The following is a 7,756-nucleotide window of genomic DNA, read 5'->3' on the forward strand; positions in this document are numbered from 1 at the left end:
CTTCCGAGGCACATTTTTCATTCTTTTGGCAGTCCATGGTATATTTAATACTCTTCACCAACACCACAATTCAAAGGTGTCAATTCTTCTTTGGGCTTCCTTATTCATTGTCCAGCTTTTGCATGCATATGATGCAGTTGAAGACACCATGGTTTGGATCAGGCCCACCTTAGTCTTCAAGGTGACATCTTTGCTTTGTAGTAAAAATTAAATGAGACAAAGCACCAAAAGAACCTTGCACAGGGCTCAGCAGCTGGCCAATGTTCATTTCCCTTGAAAGTGGGGGAAAGTGAAAAATGGGGCCCTGACTAGAGTCCCTGGGTGGTGCAGATGGTTAACGTGCTCCGCTGCTAACAGAAAGTTTGGAGGTTTAAGTCTACCCAGCGGTGCCGTGAAGAAAGGCCTGGCAATCTACTTCCAAAAATTCAGCCATTGAAAACCCTATGGAGCACAGTTCTATTCTGACACATGTGGAATCGACTCCACGGCAGTGGGCTGTCAGTGCAGTGGCATGTGGCATCTTGGGTGCCCACCTGTGGCCTAGTGAGTGCTGGTGTGAATGGGAGTGTGTGGGAGTCAGCGTCTGGCGGTATCTGGGTGACAAAGTGAGAGGTGGAGGGGAGGAGACTTAGGCACAGGCAGTCTGGTTGGGGTATGTTTGTGACAGCATAAGTGTGTAAATGAGTATGACTTGGCTGATCATCTCTTCCTCCAAAATTCCTACCTCTTCAAAAGAAAGACTTGTCCTGTCTGTTCTTGTCAGTAATGAAAAATCCAAAATCCCCTCCTAGGGGAGGGAGGGAATGACCCACCCCATGAGGCTGATCCAAGGGAAACAAACTCAAGTGAGGCCCACTCCTGGCAGCAGCCAGGATATGTTCTTCACGCTGGTGAAGAAATCAAGCTCCAGGTGTGTTCAGAGGGTCGGAGCCTCCCTGCAGGCTGCCCAGGATGGAGGTGCTGCCACTAGTCTTGCCCCTGTATGAGGGTTTCTCAAGCCGAGCTCCGACAGATCACATAGGCAGCCAAAGCCACCTTGCCTGTGTGGAGGCCACCTTCCATCTGGGCTGGTGTGGCCATAACCTGGTGTGGGACAGGCCCTCCCCATGCATCTTGGCCAAGGGCCTGGGTAGTGAGAGGTGGACCCTGGACCAGGGAATCCTGAGTTCCCAGGACAGAATGCACAGGGCACAGGCCACATCCCAATCTGCTAAGGCTCTTCTTTGGGATTGCAGAATCCTTAAGGATATGCTCCTGCCCTTCAGGCAAAACAGGCCAAATTGTCCCTTAGATAAGATCTGTTTCTCATTTAAGGTCTTGGAGTGAGGCACTGAGTCCAATCTCCCTGCCTTGGCAGCTGTTCCAGTGTTTAATCAACCTCATCGGCTGGAAGTTCTTTCTCATAGCTAACCTCAATCTCTCTTTAATTGAAGCCTATCTCCAATTTTAGGTCTTGAGTGGAGAGGGAGAGTAGTTGGCCTCTAATGGTCTAGGTAACTCTTTGAGGAGCAAAATTGCAGAATTTTCCTGCCTAAGAGATTCTGGCATAGGATTCAAGGGTATTCCTCCCTGTGACTGTGAAGGGTGTACCCAGAGCTGGCCGCCTTTCAGGAGATGTTGATAGTGACTTCAAATCATTCCACAGATAGAGGAGAAGAAAAATGTGTGCCTGTGTTTGATCCCCAGCCCTGCCTCAGACTTCCATGTAAACCTGGGCTCAGAATATCAGAGCGGGAAGGAATTCCAGAGATTATCTAGTGCACCCCACATCGAGACTGCCTTCCCTCCCTGCTTGCTATCTCCCTCTTCACCCTGCTTTTCTCTGCCTGACAAACTCCTACTCACCCTTCAGAGCTAGACTCAATAGCACCTCCTCCATGAAGTCCGCCCTGAGCTTCCAGGCAAAATTAACTATTTCCATTTCTGTTTAACACCACACTTTTTATACATCTCCAATAGGGCACAAATTAGACTATATTATAACTAGTTACTTAAAGGTCTCTCTCTCTCTCTCCCCTACTAGACTGTGAGCTCCTCCAGGGCAGGGACCATGTCTTAATTTTCTTTGAGTTCCCACACCTGGCACAGTGTAAGTACCCTCCCACAAACTTAGTGAATAAATTAATTTTTTTTTTTTTTTAGGCTAAGAATACTCAGGCCCCTGCAAATTAAGTGACTTGACCAAGGTAATAGAGCTAGTGAGTGGCAGAAAAGGGACCAGAACCCAGGTTCTCTGACTTAGTATCTAATTCTCTGCCTCACTCTGGGGCCTCCCATTATTGCTTATATTCAGAGGGTCAGAGGCCTCCCTGCAGGATGCCCAGGGCAGAGGGGCTGCCACTAGCCTTGCCCCCAGTGCAAGGGTTTATCGTGTGCCTATAGCTTAGACTTTCTCCTCCTGATAAACTCACCTACTCCTACCATTTGCTTCTGACATCACGCCCTGTCCAAACTCCCCTCCCCCAATCTTCCAGTGAGCTCTGATCTCAGGGGTAAAGTCCACACCCTCTGCTTCGCCCTTATCTTTGCACATCCACCTCCATCCATTCTTTCCAACACCACCTCCCCACATCCAAAGCCTTCCCTGACAAACTCTAAGCCCACCCAACTTGGTTCTCTTCAAAAGCAGCAAGCTTGTGTCTACACTGTCCCCCTGAGCCTGGTTGCATACTCATGGGTAAGCTCTTGTTTTACTTGTCCCTTGTCCCTTATCTTCTTCCTTTAAGTGGGGAGTTCCCTGAAGAAACATGGGCATTTCACCCTTTATACTTCCCCCCCACACACAAAAAAACCCCCAAACCAAACCTGTTCCCATCAAATCAACTCCAACTCATAACGACCCAGAGGGACTCCATAAATTGATCTACACACTGTTGGTCCAAGCAAACAGACTCAGAAAACCCAGGTTAAGCTTTGACAGGAAAAGAGCAGTTGTCTTCCATTTCTAGATGACATCTGACATGGCATGCAGTTAATCTTAAATAGATACTCTGTTTGTCAGTACTCTTTTGAGGGGATACTGAAGAGGAGACTGTAACATTGGATCACGGGTTGGGGTGGGGGTATGGACTCAGCGTCCTTTAAAGATCCCTTCCAATTCTGAAAGACAGGAGTCTATGAATAAGAGCCCTCCAACTTTACTTCATCTTCTTTGTATTCCCCACATTTGATGTAGTATAGGTGACCCCTTAAATATATGGAATAAAGGTTTCCTTCCAACCGAAGAACTTACTTGTCTGTTGAAATCTAGGCCGTTTCGATCATTTCCTGGAAAAGATGAAACAAAATATTAGTCGTTAGCGGGCCTCGAAGATGCCAAAGGTTAAAGGAAAACTAGGATGTTGGAAGGAGTATGTCTTTATTTTATTTTTTGGTTCCCAAGTTTTATTCAAGGACTGATACAAAATATTCCAGATAAGTGAGTTTTAATCCTCATCTTCTTCCTCTTCGTCATCCTGGTTAATCTGGAAGTAATGTAATTCATAACTATCTTTGCTGTTGACAACTACATGCAATGAATCATGTAGATTGTTCTTCAAATATTTTTGGTGACATATTTCAAATACCTTTTGGAAAAAGGCACCTCGAAGGTTACAGTAATCTTGTTCTTCCTTTGGTCAATGGTTGTAACCCCTCCACTGAGATCACCAGCTTTCCCATTAACTTTGATTCTTTCTTGAAGAAACTACTCAAAATTGACAGCATCCATGATTCCATCTCTACATGGTGGGTGCAGTCAAAGGTGAACTTCAGAACCTGCTTCTCTTTTTTGCCCCCCTTTGCCACAAGCTTTTCATAGGTGCCATGGCGGCAGCTGAGGTAGAAAGCGCATGTCTTTATTTTTTTAAAAAAAAGAACACGGGCTTCCTCTATGGCTAGGATCTTCCCGTTGACTCTGTTACCTGGAAAAGTCTTTGGAAAATCTCCAGGGCAAGTGTTGTCCAGGAGGGAAGACTGACTTCTCTAGAGAACTTGCCATTCCAGAGTGTTGTGTTGCACACTTTTGCTCCTACGCTGCACCCACTTCGTGTTATACCCCTTTCGTGTATGACTGAGAAGAGACAGGCTGTGGATCCTATGGGAATCACTCTAACGCAAGACACCCTCCCATCATCCCGGCCCTCCAAGCATGATGACACCTAAGTCATGTCAAGTAGACAAGTGTCTGTCCTGATTTTTTTTCTCCCAACTTTTATTTCTTGTTCCATTCATTTTTGTCTTTTTTGAATAAACGGTGGGTTGAAAAACTAAATATGTGCTTAATAGAGAAAACTTGTTGGTATAGAAAAAGTACAAAGTAGCAGAGTAAACGCTTTGCTCAGAAGCAGCCATCATTAATCCGTTTGTATATTTTATGGCCTTTTTTATGTTTGTCATTCCTTGTAGATATGTATCACTCTGTAGAAATTTTTACCCTGATTTTTTCAGTGAGTATGATAAATATTTCTCTTACGCTATTAAGAACTCTGGAAACCCTGTTGGTGTAGTGGTTAAGTGCTATGGCTGCTAACCAAAAGGTTGGCAGTTCAAATCCACCAGGCGCTCCTTGGATACTCTATGGGTCAGTTCTACTCTGTCCTATACGGTAGCTATGAGTCGGAATCGACTTGATGGCAGTGGGTTTTGGGTTTTATCGAGAACTCTTTGTAAACATGATTTTTAACGGCTACATAATATTCCATTATATGGATGTACCATGATTTGCCTTAACTTATACCTATTGTTGGGGAATTGTTTCAATTCTTAGTTATAATAAATTTTCTTATTCACATAGCTCTCCAGAGCAGGAGCTTCCACCCAACCTCTTTGGGCCCCATGGATTGTTGGCTGTATAATAGCGTGGAGTATGACTCTTTATTAGATACCATATACTCAGAGTGCTTAGGATATAAGAAGAGCTTAAGACATACTGATTGACACAGTTACGGAGGCTTCCCAGACATATTCAAACAATTCATGGGATTGGTTTACTGGGTCAAAAGGCTGGGGGTCATAGTTCAGGGGACAACTTAGTCAACTGGCATAACATAATTAACAAAGATAACGTTCTAGATCCTAGTTAGGTGAGTATTGTCCAGGATCTTAAAAGCTTGCAAGCGGCCATCTAAGATACAACGATTGATCTCTACTCGTATGGAGCAAAAGAGAGTGAAGGAAATCAAAGGCTGAAAGAAGAAGCTAGGCAACAGGACTAATAGCCCACATGAAACACAACCTTTTCTGAGACCAGAAGAACTAGATGATGCCTGGTGTCTTACTCATCCAGTGCTGCTATATAACAGAAATACCACGAGTAGATGGCTTTCACAAAGAGAAATGTATTCTCTCACAATCTAGTAGGCTACAAGTCTGAATTCAGGGTGCCAGCTTCAGGTGAAGGATTTCTCTGTCAGTTCTCAGGGAAGGTCCTTGTCGTCAATCTTCCCTGGTCGAGGAGCTTCTCAGTGCAGGGGCCCCGGGTCCAAAAGACTTACTCTGTTCCTGGCACTACTTTCTTGGTGGTATGGAGTCTCCCATCTCTGCTCACTTCTGTCTCTTATATCTCAAAAGAGACTGACTTAAGATACAACCTAATCTTGTAGATTGAGTCCTGTCTCATTAACATAACTGTCATTAATCCCACCTCACTACCATTATAAAGGTAGGATTTACAACACATAGGAAAATCATATCAGATGACAAAATGGTGGACAATCACACAATACTGGGAACCATGGACTAGCCAAGTGGACACACATTTTTGAGGGATACAATTCAATCCATGACATCTGGCTACCACTATCAACTGTTCTGACAAGGGACACAATAGAAGGTTCCAGATAGAATGGGATAAAAATGGAGAACAAAACTCAAATTTCTAAAAAAAAGGCCCGATCTACCAGACCAATAGAGACTAGAGAAACCCCAGAGACTATCACTCTTTGAACTTGGAATTGAAGCTATTTCTGCAGGTCACTATTCAGCCAAATAACAGATTGGCTTATAAAATAAACAGTATCACCTGTGACTAATGTGGTCTCTTAACCAATTAACTGTATGAGACCAAACAGTCAACATTTATCCAAATGCAAAGATGAGAAAGCAAGGAGGGAAAGGGAAGCTAGATCAACGGAAACAGAACAAACAGTATGGAAGTCATGAGAACACCGACACACTGTAAAAATGGTAACCAATGGCACGGAACAATTTGTATAAAAATGCTTAAAGGGGAACCTATCTTGCTGTGTAAACTTTCACCTAAAACACAATAAAATATAATTTAAAAAAAAAAAAAAGCATGAGTGCTGGTGGGAGCTAAACCTTGACTTGGAGGAGGAAAAGAGCAGAAAAGGAGGAAGAGCCTGTGAAAAGTGGGAACAAGAAGACCCAATTTAGCCTAAGCAAATGCTACTTCCTCAGTAATTCCATCACACCTCATCCCCCTCCCTCACCCCAGGAGATGAAATAATAATAATAAATGAACACATGGATAAATCCAGAACTCTCATAATCAAAAAAATTCTTCTGCTTTTCATTCAATCTTCAATAGCTTTGGAATAAAGTCCAAATTTTTTAGCCCAACATACAATTCCCCAAATGGCCTGGCTTCTGGCTACCTTTCCTTCTTTGCCTTCTGTCACTTATGGCCCCAGCTCACTCCTTCCCAGGTACCCCCAGCTCCAGACACACAGAATACCCACTGCTCTCCAGACTCCCCATGCCTCTAGGCACTGTCCCTACTTATTTTCCAGGTTACTTCTTATTTGCCTGCCCGAGTCTCTCTCCACTAGTCTGAGAGAGCAGGACAGTGACATCCATTTTTGTGTCCTCAGCAGCCACCACAGTTCCTAGCACATAGCAGAGGCTCAAAAAATGTCTGCTAACAAATGAATGGGATCTAAGAGAACCTCTGAGGCTTTAATTGAAGCTCCTTTACCTTTGCTCTGTTCCAAACAACAAAGGGCAAACACGGCCCTTTCTGTACGACTTTGAAGCATCTTGGGAAGCCACCGGGCCGGCAAGGTGAGAGAAGAGAGGAAAGGGTGACCGGATCCCAAGAAAAAGCAATATAGTGAGTCACGAAGTGATCTCTGGGTAGGAGCCTAATTTTGAGTTCAGCTAGAAAAGACATGTAAAATCTGGGCAGGGCTCTAAAGATCAGAAGAGCCCGTAGGCTGAGAATAGCCATGTGTAAGGGCTTAGACTTACAGGTAAAATTGCTTTTATCTTTTAAAAAACTCCTTTCATGACATTTTAGAGTTGTAAAGTTGGTCGAATAAGGAGTCATTTTAAAAGATTTGACGAAAAAGCAAATTCAGCCAACAAATATTCATTTAGCACATTCTATGTTCCAGAATGAATAAATCTGTCTTGGAAGAAGCATGACCAGAATGCTCCTTGGAAGTAAGGATGGAGAGACTATGTCTCCCATACTTTGGACATGTTGTCAGGAGGAATCAGTCCCTGGAGAAGGACATTACACTTGATAAAGTACAGAGTCAGCGAAAAAGAGGGAGACCCTCAACAAGACGGATTGACACAGTGGCTGCAACATTGAACTTAAGCATAATAACAACAGTGAAGATGGTGCAGTGTTTCATTCTGTTACACGTGGGGTCACTATGAGTCAGAATCAACTCGAAGGGACCTATCAATAACAGTATGTTCCAGGCAGAAGTCCCTGGATGGTGCAGTTAAAGCACTCAGCTGCTAACTCAGCTGCTAACAAAAAGGTTGGAGGAAACGAGTCTACCCAGAGGTGCTATGAAGAAAGGCC

General features: G+C 44.0%; 1 pseudogene; it reads right to left on the reverse strand.

Moving 5' to 3' along the window:
* Window positions 1–3,425: 3,425 nt before the first annotated feature.
* Window positions 3,426–6,699, reverse strand: LOC100660134 (large ribosomal subunit protein eL22-like; annotated as a pseudogene).
* Window positions 6,700–7,756: the final 1,057 nt, after the last annotated feature.

The sequence above is a fragment of the Loxodonta africana genome, chromosome 15 (genome assembly GCF_030014295.1).
Source record: "Loxodonta africana isolate mLoxAfr1 chromosome 15, mLoxAfr1.hap2, whole genome shotgun sequence".
Taxonomy (NCBI): Eukaryota; Metazoa; Chordata; class Mammalia; order Proboscidea; family Elephantidae; genus Loxodonta; species Loxodonta africana.